A 25,401-nucleotide genomic window follows, 5' to 3' on the forward strand; every position below is an offset into this window, starting at 1 on the left:
CCCTTCACCTTGGGGAAGTTTCAGCCTGCCATCTGGAATAACTGGTTTTCCTGAGAGCTTGAAAATCCATCCCATGTGTTTAAAACTTTTTAATGTCTTATTTTGGGCCCTGAATTAAAAACAAACCTGTGAAAGAAGATGGCCTATGTGTGTATTATCACCACTAACATGAACCATTTATATTGCTAAGTAAGCAGGCTTTCATTAACAATTTATTTTTAAACAGGCCAATTGTCTTCTTCAGTCAGCAAAGCCCATTTTTCCACATGTGGTAAAAACTGCTAGCATTTCATTCTTTAAATTCGGTTTTGAAGCTTCCTCAGCAACCCACACTGTTCTTTGCAGCTAGAGTAATTTCCTTGAATTCAGGAGTTTTATCTAAAGCATAGATACATTTACACTTGACCTGGCTCAGAGAGTTAAAGTATATTTTTTTTTTTAACTGCTGAGCCTGGATACATTTTGGCAAGAAATAAACGTGTTCCCGTGGGAGGGAAAAATGAAGTTGCTTAGGATTTCTCTGAGAGCTGGTTTGACTGGCCTTTTGAATCACAGTGGTTTTAGGATGAACAGATGGAATTAGCATCAAAGCAGCATTTTGAAAGGAGGAACATGTTTCAATTTGAAGGGGATTTTTTGGCTTTTGCAGCAAGCAGTGCTGCCTTTTTCACTTGATTCCATTGATTTGTTTCAGAACACACTGGCATACTTTTTCAGGGTGTCCCCTTGTTCCATTTCGCCTGAAGAGTGCTATGCAGGATGGTTCAGCCATTTTTTTCTGTTGCTGCCAAAACACAGTTTTGAGGTCCTGGTGCGCACAGGAGCCAGCACAGCCAGGTTGCAGTTTCCTGCACAAATGCAGCTCAGTGACATAAAGCAATGCCGCTGAGTGGGCCAATATATCCCACACATCCCCCCCGACTTCTCCTAGACATTCCACGATGGGGAGTCGGGCAAGTGGGATTTCTCCATGGGATTCCAGCAGGATCAGGCAGGTATGAGTCCCTCTTTTATCAGAGAACGGTGCATCCTGCTCCTCTTGTTGTCTCTGGTCGGAATGTGGAACGGCACCTCCTCGCTTTCCCTTGGATCTTCTTTCATAATGTGGAGCCACACTTCTGGATCTCCTTTGGTTTCTCCCTTCCAGGTTGCCGGGGTGATCCTCCTTGGTTGTTAGATAGGCGCAACCAGTACGAATCTATAAAAAGAGAACACAAACCGGTTACGACAATTTCCTACTAACTGCCCACCAATTGGGTTTACAGCAGTGGGATACACAGGCATTTAATAATAACAATTTATAATGAAGAAAAATACTCCCTGTTACCTAATTATATTTATAACTCCTATCGGCTCCCTTCTGGTTCTTCTTTTCCTTACTCTTAGGTTTCCAATGTCTCCTCTGTTTGATTCTCTCTGGGCTCCTCAATTTGTTGCAAAGTGTGCCTAGGCTGATAACTCCTTAGTTGATTAATGTGGATCCATTTCTCTTCTGTCAATTCGTCTTTGGGGATGCAGATTCCGTAGGCGACCTGGGATGGTGACCGCTTCTCCATTTTTGAACTTCAATCTCCTACGGTAGCACTGGGGCTGACCGGAAGGCTTTCTTTAGGGCTGCCAGGGCCCTGAGATTTACTCTCCAGTTGGGACCGTGCTTGGCAATAACTGGGATCCAAATTAATCTCGAGTCGGTTGAGGATGTGACTGCCCATGTAAAAGGCGGAAGGCACACCTCGTATGACCCATCAATTGTGTTCTAGGCTTTTGTCACCTCTACAAATTTTGATCATACAACTGCTAAGCAGAAGATGTTTGGAACAGTACATTTTCAGGCCCCATACCCATTGGTAAACTGACTCAACAGTGGGCAGGGTCTGGTCTTTTGGGAGTTTCTTGAATAATACTTCACTGATGAGGCTTTCTTTGCTATTCAAGTCAACTTGGGCAAGGACAGACTCCTTCCCGTCATTTAACTGAATCAGGAAGAAGAGCTGTTCGCCCTTCTTCTGAATGCTATATCCACTTGGTGCTGGTTTGTCATCAATTTTGGCTATAGAATTGGGATTTTCAGATTGTGAATTGGTATACAATTTCAAAGTATTTTCTTCCAGTGTGGAATGCCACTTGAAACTGGAAGGAAGGTTGATTTTCACGAATGGAGAGGAGTTCCCATCACCGGTTTGTTGTCCCACAGCAATTATTGTAACGTTGGTTATTTCATTATTTTGAAGATGAAACTTAATTTGATCTGGTTTTTGTTCAACCATGTGGCATGTGCCATTTAGACTAACATGGTTGACACTCTGTTTTCATTTTATTGGCCTGTGAGTCTGGGTCCAGAGTAGCTTGTTCGCACAGTCTATTAGGGGAGACAACCTACGGAGGATGTCTTCCCTAATAGACAGGGGTTCCCTCTAGAGCCACGACTATGACCGGGTGCTTCATCTTGTGTCACCCTATTTTGATTTCCACCTCTGCAGTCCCCTCGATAGGAATTTCATTCCCGTCGAAGTTCTGGAGTTGTCTAGGAAGAGGGGTGAGCGAGATCTGGTATCTCTCCCCCCTTCCTGAATTTAGCTGCTCAAAGGCCCTTTTTGACAGAAGAGTGGCTTGGGATCCAGTGTCCACCAGTGCTGAAATTGCACATTGCCCTGGGACTTGGACGGAGGTGCAGAATCTACCTTCTTTCTCCTCCAATGGGCAAAGGTAATTGGCATTCTGGGCAAGCTGGGTGGTCAATTTCCTTATTTTTGACTCTGACACAGGAATAGTCTGGGCATAATTCTGTTTTGGAGTTTGGGGATCTGAAAGAAAATTCTTACACTCTGCTATTTGGGAAGTTTTGGGCTCCCCTTTTCCGATTCTGGGTTGCCCCCCCACCCCCTTTTTGGAGGCAGTCAATAGAATGGGTTGGTGAGGTTTGGGGTTGCTCTTGTGCTGGTTCTGGGCTGCCCCCTTCTAGGAGGCAGTCCCCAGAATCAAGTTGGGTAGTTTGGGAATCTGAAAGGAAGGTTTTGCACTCTGGGATTCAAGGAGTTTCAGGCTCCTTCTTTTCTGATTCTGTGCCCCCCCGCCCTCCTTTTTGGAGGAAGTCACCATATTTGCTTTGGGGAGTTTGTTTGGAAACCCCCTTTTAAGATGATCTCTTCTTGATGCTCATTCTGGGGTTCTGGTATGGGTGATTCAGACTCAGTCCCCACTCCCCCACAGTCTTCATTTACATCCCTTGGGACCCATTTTTGTTTGGGAGGAGTCCCCCGTGCCTGAAGGAGAAGATCTTTTTCTCAGGATCCTCTAAGGATTCAAATTGGAGGGCACTAACTTCCTATACAAAATGGGTCTTTTTGGGTTCTTTACTTCTCCTACCCACCCTCCGTTCCTTGGGGGGCAGGTTTTTGGGGGCAGGAGATTTTGGTTCCGGTTCCTGGGGGTCCAGAGGCTTTTCATGAGTGAGGAAAGAAGCTTCCTCTAGGGTTTTACACCCCCCTTCCCCCGTGCCACCCCCATGGAACCGGTGAGTTGTCTGGGTTCTAGCCCCGTCATTGTTCTGGGGTGCCAGATCTTTGGTTTGTGGGGTTCTGAGCCACCATGTTTGTCTGAGGGTTCTTTTGAGTCCTCAACATGTGAGCCAGATCCTGGGTTAGGTTCTAGACCTGGAGCTCCAGTTGGGACACCTGTTCCGGCTGGTACGGGGGTCTCTGGTCAACCCTAGGTGGACCATGGGAAGGATAACTAACCCATCTCCCATAGTACCCTGGATATGGCGAATTCTGGAAACCCTCCACCCTTGGCCTCCCCTCTCCCAGATTGGGTTGTCTGAATTCTTGAAAGTGGGGAATGAAAGTTGGGTTGTCCTGCAGGTTGGGGTTCTGAGGGTATCGAGGAAAGAAGCTTAACCTAGCATTTGGGGAATTCCTGCCCTTCTGAGGGAAGTTCGAAGGGAAGTTTCCCAGGGCAGCACTTACCTGGTTGGATCCCCCCCCTTGGGCCGGGGGAGTCCACACATACCACAGGATTGGTCTGTTGCCCTTGTATCAGGGGCTGATATAATCAGGGGACTTAGGGGTCCCATTGGTGTGATTACCTCCCTGACTGCCACCCGTTTATGACTGCCAGAAGGCCTTCTGGTTCTGAAATTCTGCTGACTTCGTGCAGGTGTATTTTTAGGCTCCCCCATCTCTAAGACTAAAATGGGGGCAACCTTCACCTCCGCCACCTTAGCAGCAGCAGGGGTGTTGGCTGGTTTGGGGGTTTTATTCCATTTCACATACTCGATACAGTTTTGGCTATCTTTCATATGGAAAGTGTCCATCATCTGCTCATAGTGCTCCAGGTGTTCCCAAACAGAATATTTCACATTTCTATGGTAGGGGGTTATGACACTCCTAAGGGCCTTAATCTGCCAAATAGGGTCTTTGGTCATAACTCGCTTGAGCTTGTTTGCCTTCTTTGGCTTAGTCACCCGAGTCCACCCGGTCTCAGACTCAGAGGCGCTACTTGCTGGGGTCCCCTATTGATCATCTAGGCCCTCCCAGATCCTGTGAGCTGGAGAGGGGCTCGCAGAATGGTGGGGCCTAGTTTCTCTACTCCTGTGGAGCACAGGAGGGTAGTCTTCTGACTCCTCCTTACTCCCAGGGTTGGCAGAGTATTCCCCCCATTGCCCTAATTGGGTAGAGGTCTTCAGGATACTCTTTTTGGCACTCATTTCCTTGGGTTTTTCATGAAATTGGACCAACTGGTCCCTTGAAAATAATATTTTGGTGGATCTAATTCCCTGACCCTCCCCTCCTAGGAGACTTCCTTGTCATAGACACCAGCCTGAATGTGTGGGTATCTATTTTTTTGTAAAATAGTTTTTATTGCTTTTTACAACAAACAAAAATTAACCAATACACCCGACATTTCCATCATAGATTCTTTAGCATGCATCACTTGTTTCCTTTTTAATGTCTTCCCTCCAACCTTCCCTTAAACTCGAGCTTTCCCCACTATTCCTCTGCCCCCCCCCCTTTCTTAGTTTGGTTCCCTTTGTCTTCCTCGGGTGTGTCTTCTTCACTGAAGTCGACGTGGGCGGACCTGGGCAATGCAGCTACCATTTGCCTCCATGTTTTTAGAGGTCCCACTTTCTCCTCCCCTCTATTGGCTGATTTGTACCATACCATCATCTCAGCCTCGGCCCATTTTAAGAGGTAATTCCATCATGCCTCCAATCTAGGTCTATGGGTGGCTTTCTAGCTCATGGCTATTCTCCCCTTGGCCAGGATGTAAGCTAAATCCTTTAGTTTGCATACGTGTTTCAGGTTACGCGGCCTGGTGAATCCCCCCAGCATGCATGCCCAGACGGATTCCACATCTAGTTTAATTCCTTTTTTGCATAACCTTGATTTAATTTCCTCCCAGAATTTCCCAACCTCTGGGCACGCCCAGAACATGTGGATCATCCCCGCCTCTACTTCTCCACACCTGGGGCATTTTTGGACTTCTGTATTCCCCATTTTGGCTGTCCTTTGGGGGGTCATGTATGCTCTGTGGGTGACATATAGCTGGATCTGTTGCAGCCTTTCATTTCTGGATGCCTTCTTATGAGCCCTTTCCCATTGCCCATCCTGCATGGTTTCTCCTGCCTCCTCCTTCCAGTCCAGTCTCAGGTGGAGTAGCTCCTTTCCCACTCTAGACATCAACAGTTCATAAATCGGGGATATTTCATGCCCTCCTTCCGAGATGTCATACATCATTTCTATGGCTGCATCTGGTTCTTTCGTTAGGGTTATTCCGGACCACTTTTCCTTCACTCGTTTGACTATTCTGTTATATGCAATATGTTGCCCCTTGTGTATGCCAGTTCTAGCCATCAGCGTTTCAAAATCCAATGCTACTCCATCTTGCCATACGTCGCCTAGGGTCGCTAGGCCTACCGGCTCCCAATATTTACAGATACCTTTCCTTCGTTGCTCGTCTGTCCCACGTAGCACCACCAGTGGCGCCTCTGGGAGCATGGAGCTGGAATCCCCATGGCTCGGCACGCTTTATGCCAAATCCACCAACCCAATGCCAACTGTCTCGATGTCCCTTGCATCTCTAGTTTGGGTAGCCAATTCTTTTAGGAAGTATGGGTCGCTTTCATTCCTCAACAGTCTAGCTTCTGCTGTCTCGTCTTCTGATAGCCACCTAGCAACATATTTTAGAAGCGCCGCCAGGTAGTACATCTCAAAGTTCGGCAAGTTTATCCACCCTCTGTCGTTTGTATTTTGTAATTTCCACAGGGCCAACCTGTTTCTAGAGTTGTGCTAAACAAAGCCTATACATAGGCTCTGGAGTTTAGTGAAGAATCACTTGGGCACCATGTAAGGGATATTTACAAACAAGTGTAGTAGCCGAGGCAGGGCCACCATTTTAAGCAAGGCCGCGTTCCTACCATGGCCAGGGGGAGCCTTGCCCAGAACCCCATACTGTTCTTAATGCCTTCCACTGCTCTTTCAGTATTATTCTTGTGTTTGTCTATGACCGTGTGATATATGTGGATCCCCAAGTATCTGAATGTTCTGGTCTGACAGGCTATCTGCAGAGTGGGTAGGTTTTTCAATGGGATTCCTCTGTACCTGCCCAGGGGGAACATGCACGATTTTTGGAGGTTCACCGCTATTCCCGAAAGGCTTGCATAGCCTTACTATCTTGGTTTAACATAGATAGGGGTCTGTACGATCCACATTCTGTGCTGGGCTTGTCAGGTTTGAGGAGCGGGATGATTATCGCCTCCCTCAAGGATTTCAGCAGGCTTCTCTTCTCGAAGGCCTAGTTCAGCATTGCCAATAGTGGGGGGAGCACTTCTTGTTTGTATGCCTTATAGAATTTGCTGGGGAGCCCGTCTGTGCCTGAGGCTTTGCTCGTGGGGAGATGCATTACCACTGTTTCTAATGCCTCTTTGTGACTGGGGCCTCTAGGTCCTCCATGTCTTCCACACTTAGTTTAGGCAATCCTATATCTTCTAACGTCTCCTGAATCTGCTGCTCTGTCGTCTCTCCCACGTCTGCATAGAGATGCTCGTAGAATCTAATGAACCCTTTGTTCACAGTCTCCTGGGTGTTCCAGACTTGTCCCGCTTCTCCCGTTATCTCTCTAATTGCTGATCGTGGTGGCTCACTCTCCTATAGCCAAGCCAGCAGCCTTTCTGGTTTGTCCCCCGCACCATGTTGTCTTTCGATGTCTTTTTTATAGTTCAGGTTACACAACCTATCCCGGAGCCCACTGCAAGCATGGTGTAGTTGACTCACCCGTTCCGCATCCTCCCGTCAGGTGCCATCGCTTTTCATTGTTGCTTCTAGTGTCCTTTCTGTATCTTGCAGCTCTCTCACTATACCCCCTTGGAGCCCACCCGACTTGGATATGGCTGCCCCCATTATTACTACTTTAAAGACCTCCCACAGAGTTCCCATTGACTCTACGCTCCCTGTGTTGTTCTCAAAGTACCCGGTTATCTCCTCCCGTAGGTCTTCTCGAAATGTGGTATCTTTCAGTGACTCGGCTCTTAGCCTCCACGTTGGGATCCTGACTCTGGGGGGCTGGTGTCTCCACACCACGACCAGGGGGTAATGGTCTGACAGTATTCTCGCATTATATTCAGAACCCGTCATTTCTCCTGCTATCTCTGGGGTGGCAAACATATAATCCAATCTTGTGTGCAGGTTGCATGGGGCAGCAAAATGCGAGTAGTGCCTATCACTTGGGTGCTGTGGCCTCCAAATGTCCTCCAGCCCAAAGTCCCTTATCAGGGCCTGTAACGCTTTCGCTGCCGGGGTGGGCTTATCTAGTTTCGTGTCTGATCTGTCCATTTTGGGGTTTAGCGTGCAATTGAAACCCCCCCCATATGATCACACCTCCCATAAGGGGGCTGATCTTGCTATATAGCTTCTTAAAATAGGCCATTGTGCCTTGGTTGGGGGCATATGTGTTTGTTATACTCAGTTCTCTGTTCTCTAGCAGCCCCCAGATCACCACCATCCTCCCATCCGGCTCCACCCTGGTCTCAAATATCTGGAAAGGCACGTGTGGTGCTACCCACGTAATTACCCCCCTGGCATATGGCGAGTACATTGCTCCCATGTTGGTCCCTCTCCAATTTTTCTTAATTACCTCCTATTTTTCCTTAGTTAGGTGGGTTTCTTGCAATAAGGCTATGTCTACCTTTTGCCGTCTCAAGTACATCATAACCTTATTCCTCTTCAGGTAGGTGTTGAGTTTCCTGATGTTCCAGGTAACTATCTTAAGGTCACCCATTATCCAGAATGTCCCGTCCTCCCTCCCTCCTGCCTCGGCCTTTAGCCCGAGAGTTCTTAGCATAGGTCACGCACAGAGGCGCATAGGTACAAGCTCGTTTTCTAACAACTACCACTACAAACCCCCGAACTCCCCCTGTCGCCCCTCCAGTCCCCCCCAACTGTTGCCCAGCTCTATCCCTGGATCTCAGGCGATCCCGCATTTGGTCCTGTCCGGCTAGTCCAGTACTTGGAGCCCAGCAGGAGGTTACCTCACTACTGGTAACTCAACTAACCTATTTGATGGGCTATGAGTTTGGGTGCTCCGTTCCTCGCTGTTATATGCCATCTGCTACCCATCTACCCTTTGCATAACAAGACTATATTCAAGTCCCTTTTTCCACAGTTCATACAGCACCTCAGCTTCTGAAAACTCTGCATCATTTCTCCGTGTCGCTCTCCTTCCGGATGTTCTTTTCTTCCGGGCAATTCTGTGCGTCCAGCCACTCTGTTGCTTCCTCCGGGGTGTCAAAACATAATGTTCTGTTTCTGTGGAACACCTTCAGCCTCGCCGGGTACATCAAAATGTACCTGTGGTCTGCCTTGCGCAGCCTCCTTTTCACTGTCCCGAAGTTGAGTCTCCGCCTTTCACCTGGAGTGTATGGTCCGGGTATGCAGTGATTGATGTGGATGACCTTTGGATCGTGCCTCCCTTCCGAAAGTATTCCAGGATCTGTTCCGTGTCACGATAATTCAATATTTTGGCTATGATTGGTCTCGAGTGGGCCCCCGGGGGGGCCTTCTTGACAGGGCCCTGTGTGCTCTTTCCACTGCAAATCCCTGGGTTAGAGTTCCCCTATTTATTTCTTGCAGCAACATGGACTCTACATACTCTGTGGGGTGTGACCCCTCCTCTCCCTCCGGGAGCCCCATGATCCGTATATTGTTTCTGCGTGCCCATCCTTCGGCTTCCTCTGCTCTGTTTTAGAGATTGATGACTTGTTGTCGCAGGGTGTGGATCTCCGAGGCGTATGACGCGCAGGTGGCCATGTTGGTCTTGACTTCTGTTTCCAATTCGCCTGTGCGCTCCGCTATTGCTCTCACATCCTGTCTCAAGAGGTTCAGGTCTATTTGTACTGCATCGATTTTGGATTCCACCGCCACTTTCAGGGTGGCCATAGCAGCCTCCAGTTTCGTTTCCCACGCCCCTTTCAAGTCTGCAATGGCTTCCAGGATCTGTTGGTCTCCCCGAGATGGGGGTCGTCAATCTGGGCACGCCTGTCTTTGCTACTGGCTCCCTCCGATGATTGCGTGAAGTCTTCCATTGTAGATTGTTTCCCCTTCCCCTTGTGCTGCTTGGATAACATTCCGTTCTCCGTTTCTGGTGGGTGAGGCCTAAGCTCGCTGTGTTGCAGCTTTTGCTTCTGTCGGGCTCTTACTGCAGTTTGTGGGGGCTGTCCGCTGCCGCTTATAGGTGCCTGAGCCCCAGGTCTTCCTCCGAGGGTAGGAATCTATTTCAGTTGGTTCTCTATGTAGCTTCCCGGGTCTGTTTGGCTTATTTACGCCTGCCCCAGTATGAGCCTCTGCTTATTCACTCAACTTTGCACCACCTTTCTGTGCTCTGGCTAGTAACTTGTCTAGCGGGGTGCCAGTGGGGGTGTCCCAGTGCGGTGCAGCTAGGGTGTGGCCCTATGTTTCAGCAGGGCACCCTCTCCCGCCTCCCAAGGTAGACTCACATCTTTTGGTCCCCCTATTATGGGGTCTGGCACGAGGGCTTAGTTCACAGCAAGCCCGAAGCGCACCAGTTCTGCAGTCTCTGCGGGTCAGTTTATACACTGGCACCACTCCAGCTCGCCCCTGGGGACCGTCCGTAGGTCTGTGTCGTGACCGCTCCCAAGGACCCTGCACGAGATGAATTGTTTGTATCCCCAAGTCTACCTGGGGGGTTCACAATCATCTTCCATGTTCCCTGGCCATCAGCGTTTATTGGCGAAGTCCCTCGGCCCGGTGCGGTCAGTGGGCACTCAGCTCGCAGTGCAGTGTCGGGACCGGCGTAGGGCACACAGGTGGTCTTCTCAGCTGCGGTGTCACTGCTGCACTCCCCAAGAGGCATCTATGGTCCTATGCCCCTGCCTTGATTATGTCCTTCTGTGCTACGGGGCTTCAGCACAGGTCGCAGCCCTGTCAAGGCTTACTTGTTTGTGCATTCCTCCATGCACCTCTACGATGGTATATGTCGGCCCATACCTGGTGGCCCTCTCATGGCCAGGTGTGCAGCTACTGTCAAGTATGTTGTCAGGGCCACGTTATGCCTGGCCCTACATGTGCTGGGTGCCGGGGGTGTGCTCCAGTGTCTGGTAACCCTGCTAAGCCCGCACCCCTGTGGCGTGTCCCACACCGCTCTGCCAGACTTGGGTCCCCCACAAGGGCGGGGGCAGAGCCAGCTTTTCCGTGTGTATTCAGCCAGCACGGGTGAGGGGGAGTGGTGCAGGTGGCAGTCTCCCACTGTCTGAGTGTGCCCCGATGTTCACGGTTTTCCCCCCGTGGCAGCCTATGTCGGCGCTGGCTCCAGCAGCAATGTGATTGGGAGGCGTGCGGCGCAGCGCAGGACCCAGTAGGGTCACATGATGGTCCCCTGCACCGCTACGGCGTGACCGCCGCCCCCATCATGAGGCATACGGTGCCCATTGCCACCTGGCGAGACGGATCACATCTCACAAGGGGAAGAGGGGGCCCGCTGCGGGCAGCCATCGCAGCCGGTGTGCTGTTTGCTGCGTTCACCTAGGATTTGACATCCACAGCAGCCCCAGAGCCAGCGCTTGAGTCCAACAGTCCGCAGTGTCTGCAAGCTCCTCCGGCAGCCACAGCAGCCCCAGAGCCAGCGCTTGAGTCCAACAGTCCACAGTGTCTGCAGGCTACTCCGGGAACCCCCGCAGACCCCCAGTGCAATTCCTTGCTGTGTGGTCTCATGGCCTGCCACCACGGGGGCACAGCCTTGCAAGCTCTGTCTGCCGGAGCGCCTCAACAGCGCTGTACAATTTGGCTTCCCTGCTTACCGCAGTGGGACGCTGCGCCGCACCCGGAGCCTCCTGCTATGGTGCCGCGACGTTCAGCGGCCGGATCCTTTGTTCGTGGTGCGGTGGCCATTTTGATCTAGATCCATTGGGTCAGTGGATTTCTCTGCCCCCGGTGCAACTCCTGCTGCAGTGGTCTGATTCAGCTCCTTCTACTCACGCCACATTCCGCTGGTTTTCCCCTGCATGTGCTTGTCATTTGAGTAGGGTTTCTCTGGTAGAAAGGGCAGATATTCCCAGGATATTGGTCGGATCATTGAGAGCCTCAGAGCCTCCTGTCTTTCTACATGGCTGGCTAGCCACGCCCCCCGAATGTGTGGGTATATATACAGGGACGCCCTGTAATCAATTTCTGTGGGGTGCTGACCTGGCAGTTCCATCATGCTGGGTTTCTTGAATTCTGCAGACCTCATGGTTTCTGGCTCATGTGAACCGGTAGACATGAAGCTGGCAGTGTTCACAGTATTAAATGGGTTAGTGTCCCTTAGCATAGAGGTCCTTATACTATGATCAGGGGTTACCCTGTCCCTCTTTACCTGTTCTGGGTCCTTCCAGTCAGGATTAAATCTAGCACCCTCTTTCTTCGACCTTGCCAGTTTCTCCTTTTCAGTCCCGGCTTATAGATAAGAAGCAAATATCTGAACTTTTTGTTCAGCTATCAAGGCCTCTATGACCCGCTCTTGTGCTGCCACTTGTTGTTTGAGCCCCTCATTCTTTTCACTGAGAGCCTCATTGTCTCTCTGCGCTTCCTGTATGGTATGGAAATACTGGGACAATTTCTGCTGCTAGAGACTCACCTCCTGAGTTTTAACATCTTTGGTCTGGGTGTTCTCTTCCAGGGCACCCTCTACCCATCTGGCGACCTCCAGTAGCTTCCCAGCTCTGTTTTCAGTTCATTTAGCTCCTCGAGGACTAACTCTCTTCCCTCTAACTCAGTTTTTTACTTGCTTATTTCCTGGCCTAGGGTGTCTTTCTCTTGAATTATGGTGTCCCTCTGTTCAGCCAGGTCATTATTCTTTTTTTTGATGGCCTTGGATTTCTGGCACTCTTCATCAAATTCTGTTTAAGAGTGGAAGTCTTTCATAATTAAAATATTATTTTACTCTTTCAATTTGTCTATCTGGTCTTGTAGAGTAACTATCTGCTCTGCACAGACCCTGTTATAGTTTAATTGTTGAGTCAGCTTCTGTTGACTCTCTTCTAGCAAGTCAACCTTTTCCTGACACTCTATTTTTGTTGCTTCTAGTTGGGCCTTTTGATCTGCATTATTGTGGTGTTGGAGAACCAAATCCTCTTTTAATTTTATGATATAGTTTCCAGATTCTACCTCCAACTCCTGGCTCTTTTGTCATTTTTGTTCCGCTACACGTAAATCAATCTGGAATATATTTAACAGTGCAAATTGCTTCTGCGCTAAAATTTCATTTTCCTCCTGCCTTTCCCGAATCACTCCCATGTGGAGATACAGGTAGGCCGTGATTCTGACAATTTTGCTTTGCTCCCCTTTAATTTTTGCGGACATATATAGCTCACTCAGAGCTTGGTGTAATAGGCCACCTTCCTGCCATGTATCCAGGTCCATGGCAGTGACCTGTTGGGTTATGTTTTGTAGCCAGACTTTCTCATCCTGTTCTGGTCACTCACCCTGAAAAATAGCTTGTGCAGAAGGTGCTCCCTAGCCGTATTGATCTCTACTGGAACAGCCATTTTGGAAATGTCCTTTCTTTATTAATTATTTTGGGGTTGATTTAATTTTACTTTTATAGACAGGCCTGGCACTTAGACTATTTGTTTTTGGAGGCGCTTGTACAGTGTAACCCTGTATCCACACCACACAAGGTATTACTACCCTGCAGGTTAGTCCGCTGTGTTAGATTGTCACGGGTGGTAACCAAATCAATCCCGGACAAGCCCCCAATTTTGTTAAGGGTATCAATCAGGCAACGCACACTTTTTTCTCAGCCCAGTATGCAGCGCATGACTGAAATGCTTATGTTTTAGATTAGATTCAATATTGAGATGATACACCACTCATATCACACCCCTTTACAAATACCCTGGGTCACAATGGACCATGAACCAGGCTGGTTGATAATATGATATTTATTTATTTATTTTAAAATTCAAAAGAAATCATATACTTTTTAATATGGGGCAGCAATCACCAATGGGGTGATAATAACAATAGGAATATAAGCAATGCACTTAATTTCACCTTCTATTGACACATCTACGAAACACCAGGGAATAGGAGCACTTTTTGATTTTAGGTAAGATAGCTTTTGAGTTAAAATTTCCCCCTGTAAACTTCCCTCAATCCACAAGAAATCTATTTTAAATGGATAAACTGAATCAGCAGGTAATCAGGAATGACAGACAAGAAACAGAATTGAAATCCGACCTTCCCTCCCCAAACACGAGAGAAAAACTGATTTTAAACCCTGGCAATGCTAAAAATGACACTTGGAAATGGATGAATAAATGAATAAATGTGTGTGAAAACCTTGAAACAGAGACAATGGAGGTATACTATTTTATTTATACATCTGAGCCATTGTTTGACCGTAAGGAACTGTGTTTGCTGCCTGCTACCTTCCCTGAAGCTGCCGGAGCTACCGCTCCATTGAATCTTTTATTTGCATTGAGCTGGCGCGGAGTGCCTGTCCGGAGTCCTGCGGCGATTCCAGTTACTTGACAGTCAAATGACGGTCCAGAGTGGCTTGACTGTCGAACAGACCCACCATGTCCAAAGAACAAGGAAGAAACGATCAATCGGAGAGTCGGACACCGGTGAATCATCCCGCAAGCCTGAGAAGCTTCTGTAACAGCTCCACTAGTTATCTACAGGAAACCCGCAGCTCAACCACTCGAGAGGGCAAGTAAGGCTGCTGATATATCAATCCATATACCTTCAACGCCACAAGAACTGGAGCCAAGGCTTGACCTCTGGCACTCCCCTGGCACCTCTCCAATGGATTTTTCCGATGCCGGCGCTTTGGGTCTTACGGATGTACGTCCCCTCTGCCTCTCCCCCTCCTTCTCCCCTTCCCTGCAGGGTTTCCTTATTCCCCCTTCACGGCTGTCCTCAGCCATAACTGATCCATTCTTGAAAGAAAAAGAATCTGAATGCGAATGACAACCTGAACATAGAATCTGATCTAATTGCCGTTAGCTCGACCCTTGTTCTGGGGAGTACAGTGAATACTGCCTCAGAACTGTTGGCTAAATCCAACACTCAGTCGGTGGACACTCCCCATGATACAATCCTAACTAATTCAGCTGACAAGGGACTTAGTTCCCCCACTGCCATCATCAATTCTACTGATTCTAATGAACATAGATCTTCGGATCCGGACCTTTACCAGAAGTCGTAGCTTCTATTCATACCAATACCATTCCGGATGACCTGAGTCACATCTCAATCACTACCTCTAATCATGTGGAGGTGACTTGTGATGAATTGGAGGAAAGTGAAACTGAAATAATTTGCCGACCAATTGGAGTTGACCAACGCAGTACTGCGTCTCTTCCTAGCCCCTAGAATCCCAGGCTGCTAAGTCCAGCCGCTTTACAGAAGACATTACCGCCCCTAAAATGGAAATGGTCAGGCATTGAGAGATTGAGGCCAGGGCTCAATAACTCACCGGAGCCCACTGGGATACTTCAGGACTTAAGGAACCATTGTAAAGTCTGAAAGCCCAATATGAAGTCCATAGACAAGCAACTTAAGTCAGCTGTTAGCCCGCCTGTGGACGTCCTAAGGGCTGAACCCACTGACTGTGAACTGTTAGAGGGTTTAATTGAGGAAATAAACCAACAAGCAGATCCTGCCTCACCTATAAGAATCAGCCCCTCAGATGAATTGGAAAACGTGGGGTTGCCCGAAACAAATAGACCGGTTTACAAAAGGCCCAGACTATCTTCCAGCAGCTTTCCAGACCCAGTGGCAACAGAAGATACAGCTCACTCTGTTAATGCCACAAACACTGACCTGCTAGAACATGATCGAGCTAACCTTACCCCCAATTCATTAGCAGACATGCAGCAGGACATTGAGATTCTGAGGGCAGCCATTTCAACTTTGGACTTCAATCAAATAAAAATGTCAACAGTAAGAGAAGATACTATAAAGAGAAATTTGAATCCATCTTGTACAAATGTTATCTTTCCCCCTGCTATTGGGGTTCCTTCTCATCAGAACACAGAAGTGGTTGGTCATAGTACAGTGGAGCTGAATGTATGAACATCTCGCCACCTTGTGTTCCTGCTCCTTAATTGTACCACCTCAAGTCATAATCTCTCAATTCTAGAGGTGAAGGAAAAATCGAAGGCTGAACGATCTTCAGCTGGTCTTGCTGAGGCCAAACATATGAGAACGTCCAAACAGGATCCACTTGCCCAAATGTCCATACTTACCATTGCCATGGCCCCTTTCATGAAGCTCTATTAAGCTATTCATGAAACTTTGGCGAACCATACCACCCTTCTCACAATGATGCATTCAAAAATGATCTATGTGGAGGGCTACATCACTGTGAGCTCTCTGCAAGAGCGTGGTGTGAGACCCTTGCTATACCCGGAAAATATGAGGACAGCTAACGAGCCCCCCCTTGCCAGATGATCAGGCAAGTGTAACATCTACTAGTATCGCACAACATGAAGTACCTAAATCACCATCTAATGTGCCTACCAAAGGGAACACTATTTTAGAGGAATGAACTGGCAGTCGAGCTAGACTTGAAGAGGGCTCCCTCATGCCTATGTCCACTAAAGACATGCCTACAATGGTAGCTCCTGTTTCAGATACATCACCGGAGGATCTAATGACGAAGATCACTCCCAAAGGGAAGAGCGGGAGTCAACCAACCTAAGCCTTATTTGGAAGAAAACGGAAGAACCAAGAAATGTCATCCGTGAGAGCTATTTCCCGCCCTAGGGCAAATGATTCGAGAAATGTTAGTTCCAACAAAGGATTCCAACTGACAGGGGAATTGCAAAACCCTAACACTAAAGAAACCTAATTGCAAAAAGAAGTCTAAGGTTGATCATAACATAGTTACAGACTTGTTGCCTCAAGAAGCCTATAACCCTCTTCTTGATCTATCGGTCTATTAATTAGTCATACCAAGAGGAAGATAGAGTGACCACTACTACACGAGATGAAGTACATATATCAGCCTCCCAAGAGGAGCTTGCCTCAAGTCAGACCATAATCTGCACAAATAATACATCAGTGACCTCTCCATTTCTCACTTGGCTAAAAATGTGAGTGCCTGATAGTTAATTCTTTAGTCCAAGAGGAAAAACCCCTGCAAGGAGTGAATTAAAACTGCCCAGGCGCTTGAAGGACCAGCTGCAACAGCGCCGCAATTCTGCCAGTACTAGCCTGGGCTGCACTGTAATTGAAGAGGAGAGAGTCAACAGAGTATCAGAGCATTCCTCTGGTAAACTGGCTTGAAAGAAAAGACCACACTGCCAAGATAGACGTGATAGCCAAAAACATCAGAATCATCGACATAAAGCAACTCATAAGGAAAAAAAAGTGACCCCTCATTATACTCATGTATACTCTACAAAAGACCACTCAAGATGCCGTAGATTGGAAAGAGTGGCAGATAAGTGGGACGACCTTATCCTAAATAGATACAATGTGGTTAGATTATGCCTTTGTATCCCCCAACTAAGGCAAATAGATACTGAAGATCTCTCTATAATAGAGTTTAGAAGAGAAGAAAGATCAGCCCTGGTCCATATTCATATGAAATCAATGCTGGTGAAAAATCTGCTTCTCACAACCGCAGCAAACTTCCTAACATTAGGTTTTGATCCGACATACCATACAAAAAGACTCCATGAAGATCATGATTCTGAGAGGCTAAGCAACCCAAGGCACAACTATAGGACCCAGAGGGACTTTGAATAAAATGATTTGGGTTCCAGAGCTCTAAGAGACCGCTTACAAAAGTCTGTAAATAGGGTTTTTTAAAGAACAAACACCAGGCAATTAACAATTGGGGTGCCATCTACAAAGATGTCGAAACCTAATCTCACTTTTACCATCAATTGCGGAGCAGAAAATAACCCCTAAAAGAAACACAGAAAGAACGTACTTGTGATGGTGGACAATTCTGCTGAGGCCTCCTGGGCCTGGCTTCCCTCAGCCGTCGCACTAAAAGACACGCGTTAGCAAAGACTTGAGAAAGAGAACCCACAAAATAACTACACCCTTGTATCATGGAACACAAGAGGTTTTGCCCATTTGACGCAGGAGGAAGCCCTACCATGGGATATTCTATGCTTTGTATGTCTACATGAGACATGGTTGAGTGATGAACCTGTACTTGATGGTTTTACAGCACTGCTTAACCTGACTATTAGGGGTGAGATGGGGAGACCTCGAGCCGGGTTATATACCTTAATTAACTCTAAAGCCAAGTATGATATTATCAAAAGTGTTTTTCTGCAACATACTATCCTTCGGAAAATGCAGTGCTCTGCTAGAGAAATTAACTACATACAAAGACATCTGTCATTGAATTAGATACTAAAGTAATGCTGAAGATGATAGCTAAAGCTATTGACGAAGCATACAACTACGACAAGTCTTCAGTTATATTATTCATCGACTTCAATAGGTATTATACCTCTGCGGATAAATACATAGATATAGAAGAGACAAACCTAACTATAAGCATGACCTGTACATCACGAATGGTTACTTTGAACATAATTCTCTTTGACTATATTCTTACTTCAAGAGAGCTAAATGGGGAAATAATATCTGTACAAGATGTCCCCATCATGTTAAGAGGTCATAACTGGCTAAAACTAATCTGGCTAGAAGATTCCCCGCGTCCCTTAGCTGTAATCCCGCCCCAAGTATAAGTGATAAATATATTAGGACTCCCAAGCTGTATCCATAGGGCCATTTTCAGACTTGAATTGGGTGTGCATTCACAGCGATGGTGATGAAGAAAAGGGCAATCTTAATTATGAAATATATGAATGGTCCAGCAAACCTATTATTAAGCACAGTGGGAACCATGATCCTGAGATCAGAAACTGAAACTGGCTTGAGAAGAGGAATGGCTTTATTATTTAAGGAAATTGGCTGGAACCCAAATTGGGGTAAAGACAATTAGAATCTCAGACATCGGCTAACTAAACATCTGGATTTATCGGATTGGGGTGAAAACTTCAAACACTTGGGAGTCCTAAAAAGTTACAGGTTTGTTATGAAAGTTTTGTATACCTATGAAAAGATGCAATCTTATCTAGCGCTTTGTCCATCTATGACACCGCGCAGATTTAGCCGCCTTCTACGATTTAATAGGCTCCCAGTGTTGGGAGTGTTGGGTCCATCGCTGGCCATGCCCATTTCTGAATGAGTTTTCCAGATCTGTGGCGACAGTGCCATACAGGAAACAGCTAGGCACATATTTACTAGGTGTAATAGTATGGAGAAGGTATACTTAAAACATCTTAGTAGGTTTGTCCACTGGCTGGATTCGATAAAAGGTGCTTCTTTCTGGAACAACTCAGAATAAGAGCAAACATATTGCACTATTTAGGGTCTGAAAAGTGGTAGAATCACATGTGAATCGGGTCTAGAGTGGCACTTATGGAAATGCACATAAAATAAATCTTGTTTATATGCTAATAGGATTGATATACATTTGCAGACCTGAGTTGTTGTAAGCTAAACAGGTATATTAGCTGGGTTTAGTGATAATGATCTAATGGCTGTATTAGAGATGGTGTTGGAGCCCAGATGAAATATGCGAACAATGTTAGAAGGTGGAGTGTAAGAATATGTACTTATGTAATATTACCATAATAATTGTGGATAATTTCCCCTCTACCTCCTCCCCCTTATGAAGATGAAGATGAAATGATTGAAATCCTATTTTTATTTGTATTTTAATGTCAAAGTGGATTATGAAATTGACATGGTTCTAGATGTCTGTTTGTCTGTTGATGTTTTAATTATTTTTGTATGGTGTTTGTACAATTTTGTATTGCATTCTTTAACAGAATGACATGAATGCTATGAATGAATGTTATGCTGTAAGATATATCTAAATGATAAATGAACATGTGTACATTTTTAATTTAAAACTCTAACTCATTAAATAAATAAATAAATAAATAAATAAAGATAAATAACGGAAATCAGCTAAGAATGAACAAAAAGGCAGTGGAACATGTCGTTAAAAATATCTCTTTGGAGCATAAACCTAACCGATGCATCAATGGTGGACTATACTAATCTATTGACTGTCTACCGTGAAAAAAGAAATCTGCAGAAGCAGGGTAGTGTAAACTCACACCACCATATAGTCGACCACAAATTAGTCACGAAGCGCAAGGAGAAGAGACAAGCCCTTAAGCTGCTGAAGAAAACCCTGTCTCTCACAACCGTGGAAGACGCCAGAAAAACCACGGCTGAGACATGGTCCTTAATCAGGTCACTAAGTCAGACCCAGCATTTCAAACAATCTATTGGGGAACAGGAGCAAGTTGGATGGCTTTCGTTAGTTCATTATTTATAGATCTCCCCTGTAAGGAATACTCTCTGGCAGCAATTTTTAACCCCTGGCACCTGACCTATGATCACGGCAACCTGGTTACCATGCTCAAACGATTAAGTTCATCTAGAGCCCCTGGTCTGGACTGGATATCTAACCACATGCCAAAAGAAAACACAGAGCAGTGGGCTATGCTGTCAGATATGGTGCTCCAAAATGTACTAACCGTGAATTTGTTTCCGGCATCCTGGAAAACAGCTAATATAATTCCAGTATTTAAAAAATGGCTTGTGGTCAGATCCCAAGAATTACAGCTCTCTTTGACGTACTGGGGACATTTTATGCTACTCTGCTATTAAAAAGAATGACAACATGGCTACAGACAAATGATCTAAATGATATGTTCCAGGCAGACTTTGTGAAGGGGTTAGAGACTGCCTTGCCAGCGCTTCTGATCACCATGCTCAAAGCTAAAATCCTGCGATCAAACAGTTACATCTGGCGTTTGAGGATTTCTCAAATGCTTTCGATAGCCTTAACCATAATCGTCTCTGGAAAAAGTTACCTGAGGATCTATTGGAACAAATCCAAAGCCTGTACAGCAAGACGTCTATAAGAATCCACCTTAAGACATCTGGACTTCTAAGTGGGAAATTCCAACTGGTAGAGGAGTGAAACAGGGCTGCTCATTGGTGCCAGCTCTCTGCAATTTCTATATTGCAGATCTGGTGAAGCTTATGATGCCGATTCAAAGCTTTCAGTCTAAGCTTGAGAAAATTAGAATATCACGTCTATTATATGCTGATGATCTAGTCCTTCTTGATCATACTGAATTAGGTCTTCAAAGACAGTTGGACAGACTTCAGAAAATATGCTGAAGAAAACAATCTAGAAATCAACATTAAAAAAACAAAGATCCTCACTTTAAAAAAGGGACCAGAAATAAGAAAAAAAAATTCAAATGGTACCCAAACCATTCAGAAATCCTTTGCATAGCTAGGAATTGTTATTTCAAAGAGCACAGTTGGAACCCACTCTTCTGAATCCCTAGAAAAGAAGGTTGTGGCTCTTTCGAGTCAAGCCTTGATCCGGAAAAGGAAATATTGTAGCTACTCGCTTCTGCTGATTATTGAATTCTAGATGTCCAAGGTCATGCCTATTCTCACCTATGGCTCTAATGCACTTTTCGATCTACCTGTCAAGCGTCGGGACTTATTGGAAGGCCTTTTTTGGAAAAAGTCCTTGGGTTGCCTCATACAATTTCAATACAGGTAGTCAGAAAGAAACTAGGGATAGGCTCACCGAATATGGCAATGCAATGGAAAAACCAGAATTTGTTCGGGGATATGTTCGGGAAATGTATGAATTCAACTGCGCACCCCATGATTGAGGCGATCAACCAGGAACTCCTACACAGAACAAATCAACTAATTATGAACTGGGTGAACGAACGTAAAAAGCTACTCATAGAAGGCTCAACAGACGATTTTCTGATTAACCCCGGGAAAGTAAAGAAAAAACAGTGTGAAAAAGACTGGATAACCACTTTAGAAGAGGTAAATCAACTAAAATTGCACCGACACCTAGCATCTGGGACTAGAAAGGAGGGTGAGACACAACATTACTTAAGAAAATGACCTGATGCTAGAATCAGAACTATATTTTTGAGAATTCGATTTAATGTAAAACAAGGGAAATTACATCTGCGAGAGACCAAGGGGAACTCAACATTTCATCATGTCGATTCATGTTGATTCTGTGATCAGGGGGAGGTGAAAGAAACTCTGGAATATTTGTTTACTAATTGCCCTGCCTTCACCCAGGAAATGACCAGATATTTTGGTCATTTTCTGGAAAAATATAGATCATTAACGGCGGACGCATGGGGGAACATCTCGTTGAGTGGAAAGCATGTTTTAGTTATAAATGCAACTGCATGTTTTTTTTAGAAAGTGCTTGGAGTTCCCTCTTCAAACCATGGCCACTAACCCAGTTGGTTAGCGGTATAAGACAAAAGTAATGATTCACTGGAGATGTGATTATCTGGGTTTGCTAAAAGTTTATTTTAAACTAAAATTGCAAATAAAGAAACACATTAAAAAAATATACAGCTGAACCAAGTTACGGTATTAGTTTATGCAGAGACTAATTTATCCAGCTTATACTTCATATGGGCAGAATTGGATATGCTCACCTCCTATGCACCCCAAATATGTCAGAAGGCATAAGAGTTTTTTTTTTGAGGTCATACCCCTAAAAAAAAATTGTTTTATTTTTGGTTGTGTCACGGGACCGCAACGATCCTTCCTCCAGAGATGGTCCCACTGTGACAGGTGGTGCTTCAATTTGTGCCGTGCAGCTAGCCTATGCTGCCAATCCCAAGATGGTGCCCGCAGGACCACATGCTTGCTATGGCGTGTGACGTCACACCAACCACAAGATGGCAGCTAACACCGGGATACACTGATGATCGGAGGTTATTTAACTAGTAAGAAGGCCCGGCTCCATATGTCTCAATGCTAGCAAAGCGGACACTCCTCCCTTGCTACTTTCCTTACTTCCTGGTGTCCCTGTGAGTCTCAGACTACCCTCCTTCTGTCTGAGGTTCTTCCTGTCACACTCCCTTCTTGCTCCTGTTATTCCATTCTGCTGCGCTTGTCCCATCTTCCTGCCCCAGTGACAGCTTCCATTCTTTTATGGTGTTACCTTCTGTCCACAACTGTGCTGACTTCCATCCTCTTACAGTGATGCCTCATGTCAACATCTGTGCCAACTTCCAGCCTGCAGTCTACAAGCCTCCAGAACTGTGTCTTCCCCATGAGGATTTTCATTTGACTGCTGCTCTGAAATTCACACATTTCCCAGTTTTAAACCCCCCTGAATACATTGTGGCGTCCAACAGAGACGGACCTTATCTCAATAAAGACCGCAGCAAGCAGAACAGGCATGTCCTTTCGCTGATAGATTGTGATGCCAGACTGAAAGGGGGAAAATGGACCAGATGGAGCAGTTTATGGCTGCAGGCACTTACTAATGAGGTACAAAATCTAAAATCCAAAAATGCATCCTTGTGACAGATCGTGGCCATAAGAGAGCCTGTCAACCATGACTCTCCCTTGGCCACCTTATCTTTTGGCAAATATGAAGGGTCTCCCAAACTGCTCCAACAAGAGTTTTTGGACGCTTGTTCTATGCAGTTCACGTTTCATACACAGCTCTTTTCCACTGATAAGGCAAAGTTTGGATACATTATATTCAACCTAGCCAGCAGTACCTTGGCTTGACATACTCGGTTGATTACACAAATAGCCTCTTGCTATCTAGGTATCACAGGTTTCTTGCCAGTTTAAAAGACATATTCATGGGAACAGAACTTGCCTATACTAACCAAGAAACCTTTCTGGATTTCAGTCAAGGTGAGCAAGACATCTTAACCTACCTGACCAAGTCCAAACAGATCACTACCGAAACTATCTGGCTAGAAGAAGATCGACTCATGCTGTTTTGTTTTGGGTTAAGCGAAGAACTGAAGGCTGAACTTGCCCATGTTCCGCATCCCACCACTTTGAATGAACTGATCAAAATGGTGTTGCAATTGATTTCTTGTTTTGACGAATGTAGACAAGATAACTGTAAATATGGAAGACAGCAGTTGCCATATCCTGTAGAAAGAACCCTTACTTCTGTGGAAAAGACTGAGGACACTGAGCCAATGCAGATAGGAGTGGCCCAAGGACTATTGAATGATGAAGAACATAGGCTTTGCTGAGCACAAGGCCTCTGTGTGTACTGTGACTCCACAAATCATTTAGTTCGAGAATATCCCATTGCTCTACTTCGTCATTCGGGAAAAACACTCTCTCCTGGTTTTAAGAGGGTTTTATGATCAGGAGAAGATGATTATTTTCTCTGACTTGCCTTCCTACACTTCTGAGCCCCGGAGTAGTGGGCAAGTTGTTCTTCATGTTACCCTTACTATTGACTCTGCTTGTGTTCTCCATGCAGCAGCCTTGGTGGATTGCAGTGCTGCAGGACTTTTCATGGATGACCAATGGGCTAGAGATCAAAGCATTCCATGGATGCCTAGGGAATGCATGCTTCTAGTGGAAGGAGTGGATAGACAGCCCTTGGTCTTTGGTCTGGTGACTGAACAAACTCAAAAGCTAGAGATGATTATCTCTAATCACCAGGAAAGCTTGCCTTTGATTTAATCAAGGTAGTGTACTACCAAATTATAGTAAGGTTACCATGGTTATGTCTCAATAACCCTTATATTGGTTAATGCCATAAAAAGGAATCAATAAATAACAAATTACATTTTTTTAATTTTTTTATTAAAATGGTTTAGTTTAATTTATAAACTTTTAATTTGTTATTACAACTGTTTTACTTATGTTCATCTTTTACATGTTCTCAACATTTCTCAGTTCAGTTTCTATGGAATCACATTAGACCTACTTTATCTTTGTTCACTTCGATGATTTTGTTCATAAAAAGAATAATATTGATCACCATTTTTTATCATTTCCCAAAAGTATCTGGGCCCATCAATCTTTTAAATCAAGCACTTTGTTATATTTCGAAAATGGATCCCTAACTGAGTTTCTCTTTTTTTGCAAAGCTTTGCAGTGCATTATAATGTGGTAGAGAGATTCTAAAGTATCAGGATGTTGGCAGAATTGGCAGAACTGTTGATTTATCGGGATTCATTTATATTTAGCTAGCACGTCACGCATATGCAACAGGTTGAGAGACTGAGTCTCAGAAACAAGTCTCGTATCTTTTGCGCTGGGAAGTACATTAGATAGTTCGGAAGTTGATTTATCGCTCTTGTCTCATTCACAATTTAGGTCTAGTTGATATTGCGCTTTGAGCTCTAACGTCTTAATCCAGTTGTTATGAAGGAATAGCTTTTTTTGCAGCTTGAGGACATTCTATTAGCATTTTGGTTGATAAGTCAGTGGCCAATCTATTGGTCTCTATGGTACTTTTCCCGGCATTTAATCTTACATCATTGCTGGCATTCAGTCTTGTCCGCAATATATCCATTGCTGGTATTTTTTTATTTGTGATCATTTTCCTGTATAGGTCCAGTTGTTTCCAGGTTACAATTGCCTCTAAAGATTGAGTAGCTATTTCATATCTTATGCGAGGCATCGGATATGCCGGTGGAAGGGCGAGAACTTCTCTCCAAAAGATGGCTTCGAGTTGTTGCCAAATTGAACAATTTGAGCATTGCTTTGCTTCCATAATTCAGTATTGCTGTCACTTTTTGTCTATAGAATAGTAATTCCGGTTTCAAGGAAAACTTACCATATTTATGATGAATTGAACTGCCTTGATGCGCCAGGGAATGTGCCTTAGATTTGAGGTGATCCGCCCATGGTTTTTCGACTCAACTGATTCGACCAAATTCCAAGGTATTTCATTGTTTCAGCTTGTGTTCATTTTTTCCCTTCAACAAAAAAAGCATATGTTTTCTTCTTGGTAGGATTTTTGTATGTCAGAGTCATGACTTTTGTTTTTAATGTATTGATCTTCATCAGT

The sequence above is a fragment of the Ambystoma mexicanum genome, chromosome 2p (genome assembly GCF_040938575.1).
Source record: "Ambystoma mexicanum isolate Mex_15411 chromosome 2p, UKY_AmexF1_1, whole genome shotgun sequence".
In the NCBI taxonomy this organism is placed as follows: Eukaryota; Metazoa; Chordata; class Amphibia; order Caudata; family Ambystomatidae; genus Ambystoma; species Ambystoma mexicanum.